We start from the raw sequence: 11,856 nt of genomic DNA on the forward strand, positions 1-11,856 counted from the left end.
GACTGGAGTGCAGTGGTGCGATCTTGACTCACTGTAACCTCTGTCTCCTGGGTTCAAGTGATTCTCCTGCCTCAGCTTTCTGAGTAGCTGGGACCACAGGTGCACACCAACACGCCCAGCTAATTTTTGTATTTTTAGTAGAGATGGGGTTTCATCATACTCTCTAATTTTTGTGTCTTTCTCTTGCATTATTGTACTTCCTTAAACTTCTCATTTAATGTAGAGTAGAAATAGTGAGAGAATATCTTTGCCTTGATCATTGTCTTAGAGGGAAAATAAACTACTGAAGAGAAAATGTGAATCTCTTTATAAAATTTTATGCAATCCTTGTACAGTATTCATGCTAGTTATCTCTGTACTGTTCCAATATTAGTATATGTGCTGCCAAAGCAAGTACATATTTTCTCTGAAAATCTGTGGCTTTCTTGAAATCGGAATTCATGATTTAATTATCTTTCTAGTCTATGCACCTAGAATACTGCCCCAAACATGCAAGAACTGCAGTAAGTGTTTTTTAAACAAATGAATAACAAACAATTTCTTGAAAGATTATTTTGAAGAAATAACCTAATAATATCCTAGGACCCTGTTTTCCAGAGGATGTTCTATGTAATACTAATTCTAAGAGTCATCTCTAAGAGTCATGTATTAAGGTACTTTTTTTATTGACAAATAAATTTGGGAGATTCTAGATCTAAAAAGGAAAAAGATTTACCTACATAACAGAGTAGACAATTCATATTTACACTCATTTGTAAAAATTTTCCTAATATTGCTAGCTATGTACCTAAATTCCTTTATGATCCCCATTTCTACTGATGGTTGGAAAGTAATGTAAGCTTTCCAGTTACAGATAACTCAATATTTTCCAGTTTAAAATCTCATTTAGTAAATGTTCACTGAGTTTAACTTCTCCAGGTGATACTCACCATTTCCTTTTCCAAATGGTGTCTGGAATTGTGCAAATGTCTTCTGGGGCTTACTCTTAGTGAACTCCAATTGAAGTGTAGCTTGTCTCACCTTACTCTGGACAATGGCCTTTTTTCCTACTGTTTCTGCTGTTCAAGTGACTATAACAGATATACCTTATTACTTGTTGTCACAGAAAAATCAAGTCTCAAGGTACCTATCCTTATAGTTACAGGTTGAATTATATCCCCTCAAAATTCATGTGACAAAGTCCTAATTCCTAGTAACTCAGAATGTGATCTTATTTTGAAATAAGGCCATTGCTGATATAAGTAGTTGGGAGGTTATTAAGATGGGTCCCAATCCAATGTGACTATGTCCTTACAAAAAGGTATAAGTTTGGAGAAAGACAGCAAATCAAGACTATGCCATGTGAGGATAAAGGCAGAGTTGGGGGTGATGCTTCTACAAGCCAAAGAACAGCAAATATTTCCAGCAAACCACCAGGAGCTAGAAGAGAGACATGGAACAGATTGTTCACAGTCTTCGGAAGAAAACAATCCTGGTGACATCTTGATCTTGGACTTCCAGCCTCCAGAACTGTGAAACAATCCATTTCTGTTGCTGAAGCTGCTCAGTTTGCAGTATTTTGTTACAGCAGCTTTAGTAAACTAATACATATTCATCCTTTCTTCTGGATGTTATGTTTGTACTTGGTTTTCACTGACGTTCTAAATCTTCTGATTTTCAGCTGTAACTTCTGCTTCTTGCCTGGATTGCCCACTCCACTGTATCTCATATGTGATCACTTTGCAATTTGCTATATTGACCCATGAAATACTAACTGTTTTTACTTCTTAGGTATTTCCAGTTACCCCAGTAAGAGCATGAAAGAAATTTTGAATCCCTTCCACATCACAGAGCTGTCAAGGGATATTCCATTGGCAAAATTTCCTGCTGTTTCTCTACCTAAATATGTCTATAATATTTTCTATTCCACTACAACCATCTCATATTAGCACAAGAAAGAATCTTGGAAGTCAGTCTTAGTTCAGAGTTACAACTGGGAAGGAAAATACATGCACCTTAGGGGTTCAACTTCCCTTCCAACTTCCCTGGAGTTTTCCTCTCCCCTCTTCTGTGCCCCTTGGATTACAGTTAATGGAGGTGAGTTGACTGGATTCCTGAAAAATCCAGGCTGCTTTTTCACACTATGTTTTAAAATGCTTCCAAATGCTCTTCTTCCTCTCATGAGCGGTATCTTCCTTTCTTTTTCTGATTGGCATTCCCCATATAAGATTGCTTTATAATTTTCCTCTCAACATTATTTTTTAGTAAAACTTATGAACTATGATTCCACCAAGCCTGATTTTTGATAAGCAGAAGGTCTTCAGCAATTAGAAATCCATCTCTCCCAGTAAAGCTAGGGTTTCAATAATTTTTCTAGCCTTCATATTCATAGTCCTCTTTGGGAAGTTGAATGCTGAATACTACTCTTTCTCTCCAAATTCCTGTTATAAACATCCTAATTATCTCTAAGGCATTAGATGCCTCGATTAAACAAGGTGAGAATCATCAATAATGTGGAAAAGAAACACACATTAATGTCTTCATATTACCCAGGACTTCTCAAAGCTTTTCATGCACTAACAGGTGTTATGACTCTACAAACATGGAGGATATGGTATACATAGCACTTTACAACTTATTTGAGCACAGATCCTTTATCTTAAGAGAACATCTGGCCAGACTAATATCCCATTGGAAATGAACCGATGAGCAAAATGATGTGTTGCAAAACAGGAAAAACTGGAAGCAGGGAAATGAATTAAGAGGATACATCATTTGTCCAAAAGAAAAGTGACGAAGACCTGAACTGGAGAAATGGCAGTGATCATGAGATTCAATAAGGATTTAGATTTATTATTTAGTATTTATAAACTATGTAATATTGTCAGAACACTTGACTTACTCTAATGAAATTGGATTCTAGATGTTTCTATCTAGCAATGTTTGTATTTTGTTGAATTTCAAGAAGACAACTGGTTAAAATCAGAGGCACATGTATTTTAAATACATGTTTATAAAACAGATGTGGAAGGAAGACATTATTTCTTTTGGGCCGGCACTAAAGGAAAATTTTCTTAAGGCATCCAATTACATTTTATTCTGCCTCTCTCTTAGTTCATGAAATGTATTAGAAAGGTTCTCTTTGGTTTCTCAAGATCTTTGTAAACAGACTTACCGATGTGATGAGAAAACTTGAAAAAATTCCCCAAATTGCTAGTCAGTAAAATTTTAGATCCAAAGCAATTTTAGTGTTCTAAGCATTCATTTTTTTAAGTTGTATTTTATAGACCTGATCTTGCTCTGTCTCCCAGGCTGGAAAGCAGTGGCAGGATCATGGCTCACTGCAGCCTTGACCTCCCAGGCTCAAGCAATTCTCTCACCTCAGCCTCCTGAGTAGCAGGGATCACAGGCATGCACCTCTACACTTGGCAAATTTTTTTTCTTTTCTTGTAAAGACAGGGTTTCACTATGTTGCCCAAGCTGGTCTCGAAATCCTAGGCTCAAGTAATCCTCCCATCTCAGCCTCCCACAATGTTAGGATTACAAGTGAGAGTCATTGCACCTGGCCTACCAAATATTTTTAAATAACATATTGGAATATCTTTAATGGGCCTCCACTGATTTATACTTTTCACTAAGACTAGAATATTGTGTTTATTGTAATATAATTTAAGCACAAGAGGAAAAAAAGACAAATTTAGTTATAAAATTAAATTAGTTCATATTAAATATGGCTAGAAGATTATATCTACTTAGGCCTATTAGAATAGAACTGAATCATCAAAATAGAACTGGTGATTTTTAACTAAAAACAGTATTGCAGTTCTTCCTTTTAGCAATAAAGGTAATAATTAGATAGAGATTACTAATAAGATCTGTTTCACAAAAATGGCTTATTTTTCTATGGTGTTACTATAGTAATAAAAATTTTAAGAAAGAAAAAAATAACAAAGGAAGTAATAATTTGGAGAGTGTGGCAGATTGCTGAAAAAAATGAACATAACTATTTTCATCTCTTCCTTTTATTCGTGCCCCTTTGTACTGTCACTTGCAGTATCTTGAATCAAAAGGTAGGCTTTGCTTTTCCACCCCTTATATATGGTCTGAACTTGTAACTTGCTCTGACCAATGAAATGCAGTGGAAGTGCCATTGTGGCAGTTGTAAACCTAGGTTTCATGTGCTCTTGGCAATTCTATTCTCTGCAGAAACTCTTTGAAGCCTCCACGTGGACAAGTCCAAGCTAGTCTGCTGGATGATGAAAAACCACATGGGGACCACATGTGCCATCCCAGTTGAAGCCATCTTAGATCAGCCAGCCCTACTAACTGACTGTAGTTACATGGGTGAGGCCAGTTGAAACCAGAATTGCCCAGCAAAGCCTAGCCCAAATTACCAACCTGTAGAATTGTGAGATAAATAGACGTTTGTTGTTTTAAGCAACTAAAGCATTCCAAAACTGTTGTTTTGGAATGGTTGGTTATTCAGCAACTAATTTGGTGCTTCAGATTATTTCTGTGCTTAACTATTTTAATCACCTCTCAGTAATCTTCCTCTTTTAATAGCTTCTGATTGCCCACACAGTAAAGTCTCCATAACTTTAATCAGATTTTCAAGGCCTTTCATGATTTCTCCACAAGATAAATTTGAAGTAAAAGTTTCTGCTACTTTTCTCCATTCACCCTTGAATGATTTTGCCAAAATGAATTATCAAGAGTCCTTGACTATGAAACACTATCAATTGAAAAGTCTATAATTTGTTTAATACACATTTTACTTCACATCCTTACAGATGGTTTCTTTTGAAATTGATCCTAAGATAAATCATGTTTTTATAGACAGTATAGAAAGATAATGTGACTGAGAAATAAGAAAGCAGAGTCCTTATTATTTTCTACATCTGAAGTTCTCTGCTGCCTGTCCCTGTCTAGAACCATTCCCTGTTTGTATGCTCCAGGTCTACAAATTCTGCTTATATATATCTACATATCCTGCTTATCTAAAAATCTATGCAAATATCTTCCCACTTAGAAATCATTGAGGATCTTTGACTTCATTGAACTAAATATAATCACTCCTACATGAACTTTCCTCTCAAATGATTAGAACTACTCACAGGCATTTTCCAATGTTATTGGCAACTTTTCCTTTGCTATTAGACTGTATGCAGGTTGAGGGCAATACAGCACTTACTGAATATTTCACACTCTCTTTTTGCACTCCAACGCAAAGTTCTAAGTACAGTGTCTATTCTGCCTTGCTCAATATATATTTGTTCAGCAAATAAGTCAAAAAAAGTACACATTTAACAAACCTCAAGGTTTCTGACTCTTCATATTCGTTGTGTCACTAATTAACCATGAGACCTTAGGCAATTTGCTTAATCTCTTGGGGCTGATGCCTCAAATTACAGAAGAGATGAGATAGTAGATGTGTGAATATTCTATGTAAACTAGGAGATCAGTTTGGTGTTTTAGCACTGTTTCCTTTTCTGAAAAATGAGGCAGTTGAACTTGATCTAGTTTTTAAAAGCCACCTGTAAGTAGCATTCCACAATGATAACATTGCCAGTTGTTGCTTTTTCTTAAGTGTGTTGGCTCAAAGTGTGGGTGACTTTGAAAAACGAAGTACAGAACTTGCTTCCTAAAAGCTTATCTTGGTAGCTGATGCACTAGTGAACGTTCCTACTATGATTATTATTCCAGACAACTTTGCACCATGCGGACAGGTCAAATGAGACCAGAAGTATTATGAACCAATGCTAATCAGGACTGTTTCCTGCACTCTGAGACCAAAGGGGCCATTCTCACAAAGAAAGAGGTAGGTATTATTACAGCAATATAAATCACCCAAGAGTTTGGTTCAAAACTTTTTTGATTAACTAAAACTTTTATTAATAAAAGTAGATTAAAGACATATTAAGAGTTCAATATTTTAAAGAATCACCCTTAGGAAATAGGCATATAGTGATTGGTGTTGGATGTAATGATATACCATAATTAATGTGAGCACTACAGAGTCTTGAGCCCCACATCTCTGCACTGTGATGAATTTTCCAGTTCAATACTATTCATTTCGGTTAACTTTGACTCAATTTACATTTGTATCAATTCAAGGTAGCATTTGATATTGTGGAAAGAGGGTTGGCTGTTAGAATTCATGAACTTCCATATTAACTACTACTTGTGTAATGTTTAGCAACTCGCCTATTGTCTCTAAACCTTAGTTTCCTCATCTGCAAAATGGGAATATTATTAGCCACCTCATATTTGATATAACGTCCCTAGCACAATGATTATATCATCTTCCTCCCACTCCTTCAATTCATGCCAGTTCAATTTGACTTAATTTAACAAACATCAACTATTTTTCAACTATATTTATGGAACACAACCATGCATATGTTGCATCATTGCAAATATGGGCTTCTGGGAAGCCTCTGTAATTGAAAAGTTTTTCCTTGGGAAAATATATATTATTTGATCATGTAAGGAATCAGTTATTGTCATGTTTTATTTATATCTAATCCAGTGAGTTTATTAATGTCTAAATCAATGGGAAGATCACAAAGGTAAGTTTGATATTTTCTCCAAAAATTTGGTGCCTACACCCTATTTTTCTATAAAATGAACACATTTTCTTAAATTTTAGGAAGACAGCAGTCTTCTATAAACAGGTCAGTGGACATGGCCTTACTGAAAGGCATAAGTGAAGCTGAGCATTGCAATGAATAAGCTGCCTCTGACTCCTCTTGTGCCCCACTTTCTGCTCAGCCCCATTACTTTCCCAGCCACTACTGTAATAACCAGTTCCACATGAGTTTTTCCACTCAAAACTCAAAATACACGCAACCAAGAAATGTGAACGAATTAGGAGGCCAATAGATAAATTATTTCCTTTTCTATCTCCCAGGCAGATGGGTCTAAGATGTATTTTATAAGGCTTTCCAGAAAAATCTCACGTGATGAACATCAGTCACATAGTAGGGGTCAACTCGATCATGCATCCTTGTCTTAGTTTTTTCTCCTTTCCTGTTTCACTCTACCTATCCCTCATTTCTGTTTCCTCATATCACTTTAGGGAGAACTTCAGCTAAGACTGAGCACAATGAGGCAATTTTTAAGGCTTAACTCCTCCCCATTCCATAGCTCTTAGCATGGTAAGCTGGTAAGGGTGGTCAAGTTTGTATAAGGGATCAATGAGATTCTAGGAAAGAAAAGATTAAAATGTCCTTCTTTTTGGGGTTAAAGATTATTAGAACGACTCTGATTTATTAAGATTGTCCCAAGTGAGGCTGATCAGCAGCAGAAGACACTCAGGGCCCTTAATGTGAAATTTGTCGTGAGAGTAAGTGTGGATTTCAGTTGTTGCCATAGACCAGGGTTGAGCACAGTGTGAGGATCAGGCTGGAACTGCCATCTAACCTGGACTTTGTGAACGCACTTGGGGCAGGTTACCTGTGCATGTGAGTACTACACGGGCAGCTGTAAAAATGAGAGCCCTGTCCTCAGGCAGTATAAGCCATTACAGACAGATAAGGGTAACCTTAGAAGGGAGGTGCTTCTGTTTTCTGCTTTCCCTGTAAGCTGCTGTGCTGAGCAGCAACATCAGAACTAATGCGTGTGGTCATCAGTGAATGGGCAGGATTACATAAGGTCTTTACTGTGTGTAAAACAAGATTCTGCAGTTTCTTCCTGCCAGAGACTTTTGAAACCAGGGCTGGGGCCTAAGAACAGAACAAATGTGGCAATGGTAACGTCAGTGGCTGCTGCTTGGATGGAAGCATCCTTACCCTGAGGGGAGTGGGCCTGGAATACAGATGAGTCAGTGCCTCAGAGCATTGGAACTAGTTGACTAAGGTGGGAATGAACCAGGAAGAGGAGAGATAGGTTTGTGGTAGTCAATCAAGATAGAAGCTGGACTTGCAAAATGAGTCTTTCAGGCTTCATGTAAGGGTAGCAGACAATTAGGAGGCACTATCCTATGAATAGCTCATGACCCAAGTTCCATGGATTCTTCCAAGTCTCTTTGAAAAACAAACAAAAATCTTGGCATGCTTCTGATCCTTCTGGTGACTCAAAGGTGGGAAAATGAAGCTATGAAGGCAAGAGATTATGACAGTTGAGATTTCTTGACTCTTAGCTATTGTGGCTCTATGGTTTTTGTTTTTTTGTGTTTTTTTTTCAGACAGAGTCTCGCTCTGTCGCCCAGGCTGGAGTGCAGTGGCCTGATCTCGGCTCACTGCAAGCTCCGCCTCCCGGGTTCGCGCCATTCTCCTGCCTCAGCCTCCCGAGTAGCTGGGACTACAGGTGCCCGCCACCACACCCGGCTAATTTTTTGTATTTTTAGTACAGATGGGGTTTCACCGTGTTAGCTAGGATGGTCTCAATCTCCTGACGTTGTGATCCGCCTGCCTCGGCCTCCCAAAGTGCTGGGATTACAGGCGTGAGCCACCGCGCCCAGCCCCGGCTCTATGTTTTTTTTAAATTTGGCTGAACTGCAATTACAATTCCCAGAATCTCCTTCCTTTTATGGTTCCAAGCTACCAATTGGCCATAAGAAAATTCTGCATGGGGCTAAAAGGCAGTAATAAAACAATGGTCATGTTTATGCTTGAAGGGTTGGTGCAGAGTCCGGATTGGTTGTAGCTCATGCACCTTATCACAGGTATGCTGGCTTGCCTGGCTGGTGTGAGGCAGTAGTTGAGCACTATTCTTCCAACTCTGGCTAGGTCTCATCCTTCACCTTCTGTGAACCCTGGGCCAGGATTCTGTTTATCTCCATAAGACGATTGGCTTCTCCAGCAGATCACTCTCATTAAACAAGCAGGAAGCATGGAAGTGAGTCCCAGATCTCCTCAGAGGTCCCAGCTGGTCCTGTTCTTCCTACTTAACAGCCACTTTTCTTTTTTTGCACAGCAAGCCCTGCTGATATCAGGCCCAGAACTAGATGCAAACACAATAGCCCCACATCTACCAGCTCCCACAATATTAAATAGTAAAATCTCTATGAGAAGCCCCATATTTTCAGTCACTCCTGGAACATTCACTTCTCTGATCAATTCCTGCCTGATACCATGGACAAAAAAAAAAAGGTTTCGATTTCACAACTTTGGGCAAGAGGCATTTCAGCCTGCTTTGGCCTGATTGTACTTGTGCTGCTATATGGGGGTATGGGTGGGGACAGGTGGGGTTAAGGTAAGAATGGTGATTCATGAGGAGAAGATTCTCCAAGGGGTGTCCCTTGTGTGAATACAGCAACATTACTAAAAGAATATAAAAACACTCTACAGGGAAATGAGAAGTGAGGAAGGTAAAGGGAGCAGACTGGGGACAAATTGGAGAGTCTGCCTCTTTAAGAGGAGGCAGCAAATCTGAAACCTACTGTGATTAGGTGAGAAGAATGACATTCAGATTGCTGGATCTGATTTCTTTTAGCCCCATGCAGAATTTTCTTATGGCCAATTGGTAGCTTGGAACCATAAAAGGAAGGAGATTCTGGGAATTGTAATTGCAGTTCAGCCAAATTTAAAAAAAAAAACATAGAGCCGGGGCTGGGAGTGGTGGCTCACGTCTGTAATCCCAGCACTTTGGGAGGCCGAGGCAGGCGGATCACAAGGTCAGGAGATTGAGACCATCCTGGCTAACACGGTGAAACCCCATCTGTACTATCTGATTTAATAAAAGGTTGGAAATTGAAGTTCTTATATAAAATTTCCCATTTTTTAAATTGATTTTATTTAATTTTTAATTGTATGGGTACATGGTAGGTGTATATATTTATGGGATACATGTTTTGATAAAGGCATGCAATGGAGTAATCACATCATATGGGGTACATCTTTTGTTAAAGGCATCCAATAACAATCACATCAGGGTAAATGAGGTATCTTTCACTTCAGGAATTTATCATTTTTTTGTGTTAGAAACATTCCATTTCCACTCTTTTAGTTATTTTAAATGTACAATAAATTATTGTTGATTGTAGTCACCCTGTTGTGCTATCGAATACTAGGTCTTATTCATTCCTTCTACTATATTTTTGCACCTATTAATCATCTGAAAATCCCCCAAGTCCCCCGTTACCCTTCCAAGCCTCTGGTAGCCATCATTCTACTCTATCTCCAAGAGTTCAATTGTTTTAATTTTTAGCTCCCACACATGAGAACATGCAAAATTTGTTTTTCTGTGCCTGGCTTATTTCACTTAACATAATGTCCTCCAGTTCCATCCATGTTTTTGCAAATGATAGGATTTCATTATTTCTTATAGCCAAATAATACTATATTGTGCATATGTATCATGTTTTCTTTATTAATTCATCTGTTGATGGACACTTAGGTTGATTTCAAATCTTTCTATTGTGAATAATGCTGAAATAAACATAGGAGTGCAGATATTTTTTGATATAATAATTTTCTTTCTTTGGGATATATACCTAGCACTGAGATTGCTATATTATATGATAGTTTTCTTTTTTTATAATTTTTTGAGGAAACTCAATACTGTTCTCCATAGTAGCTGTATTAATGTATGTTCCCACCAACAGTGTGTGAGTGTTCTCCTTTTTCCATATTCTTGCCATGATTTCTCATTGTCTGTCTTTTTGATAAAAGCCATTTTAACAGGAATAAGATAACACATTTCAGTTTTGATTTGCATTTCTCTGATGATTAATAATGCTAGCATGTTTTTATATATCTGTTAACCATTTGTATGTCTTCTTTTGAGAACTGTCTATTTGGGCCTTTTGCCCATTTTTAATCAGATTATTAGATTTTTTTCCTACTGAATATTTAAGCTCCTTGTAGAGTCTTGTTATTAATTTCTTGCCAAATGGTTAGCTTGCAAATGTTTTCTCCTATTCTGGGGATTGCCTCTTCACTTTGTTGATTGTTTCCTTTGCTGTGCAGAAGCTTTTTAGCTTGATGTGATCCTATTTGTCAATTTTTGCTTTGGTTGCCTGGGCTTGTGAACTATTACTCATGAAAACTTTGTCCACTCCGATGCCCTGGAGAGTTTCCCCAGTGTTTTCTTTTAGTAGTTTCATACTTTTAGCTCTTAGACTTAAATCTTTAATCCATTTTGATTAGATTTTTATATATAGTGAGAGAGAAGGGTCTATTCATTCTTCCACATATGGATATCCAGTTTTCCTAGCATTATTTATTGAAGAGACTGTCCCTTCCCCAGTGTATGTTCTTGGAAGCTTTGTCAAAAATGAGTTCACTGTAGGTAAGTGTATTTATTTCTGGGTTCTCCATTCTGTTCCTTTGATCTATGTGTCTGTTTTTATGACAGTACCATGCTGTTTTAGTTACTACAACTCTGTAATATAATTTAAAATCAGGTAATGTGATTCCTCCAGCTTCGTTCTTTTTGCTGAGGATAGCATTGGCTATTCTGGGCCTTTTGTGGTACCATATAAATTTTAGGATGTTTTTTGTCTTTCTATGAAGAATGTTATTGGTATTCTGACAGGGATTGCATTGAATCTGTAGATTGCCTTGTGTAGAATAGACAGTATGACAATATTGATTTTTCCATTTCATAAACATGGAATATTTTTCCATTTCTCTGTGTCCTCTTCAATTTCTTGCATCAATGTTTTATAGTTTTTGTTGTGGAGATCTTTCATGTTTTGGTTAAGTTTATACCTTGATATTTTATTTTGTTTATAGCTATTTTTAATGGGATTACTGTCTCAGCTTTTTTTTTCAGATTATTTGCTTTTGGCATATAGAAAAGTTACTGATTTTTATGTGTTCATTTTGTATCCTGCAATTTTACCCAATTTGTTTATCAGTTCTAATAGTTTTCTGGTGGAGTCTTTAGGTTTTTCCAAGTATAAGATCGTATTATCTGCAAACAAGTATAACT

At 37.3% G+C, this 11,856-nt stretch overlaps 1 non-coding gene across 1 annotated transcript; it reads right to left on the reverse strand.

Annotated features, from left to right (window-relative positions):
- Nucleotides 1–290: 290 nt before the first annotated feature.
- LOC116462156 (U6 spliceosomal RNA) lies at nt 291–397 on the reverse strand. Its single transcript, XR_004246255.1, has one exon. It is a non-coding gene; the product is annotated as a U6 spliceosomal RNA (small nuclear RNA).
- Between the last annotated feature and the right edge of the window lie 11,459 nt (nt 398–11,856).

Source organism: Hylobates moloch, unplaced genomic scaffold (genome assembly GCF_009828535.3).
Source record: "Hylobates moloch isolate HMO894 unplaced genomic scaffold, HMol_V3 SCAFFOLD_22, whole genome shotgun sequence".
Lineage (NCBI taxonomy): Eukaryota > Metazoa > Chordata > Mammalia > Primates > Hylobatidae > Hylobates > Hylobates moloch.